We start from the raw sequence: 1256 nt of genomic DNA, 5'->3' as shown, positions 1-1256 counted from the left end.
GAGCAAAACAAATAAAAAACAGCTGATGATAATTTGGAAGAGATCTTGGCACTTAAAGTTATGTATGTGGGTATATCGATCATCAGATATTGCTTGTGTAAAGTCAACCTATCTGGAGATGTCTGGCAGCCCTACTTGTAAGCGGTGTTTAAACAACGATCTCGCCATTATGCTAGATTCTTCAAGTAAAGATGAAAGTTAGGAGTATACATCAGACATTTTCAGCCTCGATGCAATTCTCATTACTTTTTATTAGATATAATGTTCCAATTTTTAAATTCAAGTACTAAATAAAATAAATTTTATTAAAAATGACTAACTTTTCAATTTTTTATTTACCTAAATAACTTAATTTACTTACTTAATTTAATTGTTTCTTAAAAATACTTGGCATCCGCATTCGCATCAGCGGATGTTAGAAATTCCACATTTGCAACATCCCTATTACATACACATATTTATATTTATCCAAAAAAAAAAAATCAAAGCGGCTGCTGTGTAATACGATTCGAAAGAAAAATCCGATGCAATAGGCAATTACCACTGACATAAATATTGAAATAAGACTGACACAGGCTAAACTTTTTTTCGTGACACGTCTTACTGTATAAAAAGGGATCGGTTCATTACGCTGCATTACAAAATTCCTTAAAACGCCCTAAAAAGTTTTCAGGATAAAATGTTTATCGTTTATCTCATTTATGTAGGTCCACACCCAAAACTCTTACAAAATAAAATTTTATGAAGAACGTACACTGCCGGAACAAAGTATTGGCACAGCAAATTTTTCACAATATATGTAACAATTTTTATTCCAATATTTTTCCGCCAATTTTGTATAAAAATATGGTTTATTCCACAATAAAAAACATAAAAATATAATTCCTAAACGAAAATTCAGCAAATTTACATACAAATTTTCAACTTTTTAATCAGATTTTTTAGACTTTTTTTGAGTATGCAGTTTTGCAGCCCATTAAATTCTAGAAAAGAATTCAAGTTCGCAGTTAGTGAAAAATCGGTTTGATTTCTGAGAATTTTTTGGTTGAAGGTGTTTTGCATTTTTTCCATATAAAGTATTTTCGAAAAAAAATGTTTGTATGGAAGCGACTGCGTGAAAAAATATTGCCAAAAATCAACAGTAATTCCTAGATACTTAAATATTGCACTTTATTATAATAAAATTGATTGGGCTACAAATCTGCATACTCAAAAAAATCTGATTAAAAAGTTGAAAATCTGCTGAATTTTCGCGA

The sequence above is a fragment of the Rhagoletis pomonella genome, unplaced genomic scaffold, assembly GCF_013731165.1.
Source record: "Rhagoletis pomonella isolate Grant_MI unplaced genomic scaffold, Rhpom_1.0 Rhpom_scaffold_00002, whole genome shotgun sequence".
NCBI lineage: Eukaryota > Metazoa > Arthropoda > Insecta > Diptera > Tephritidae > Rhagoletis > Rhagoletis pomonella.
Note: the sequence above shows the minus strand (reverse complement) of the source record.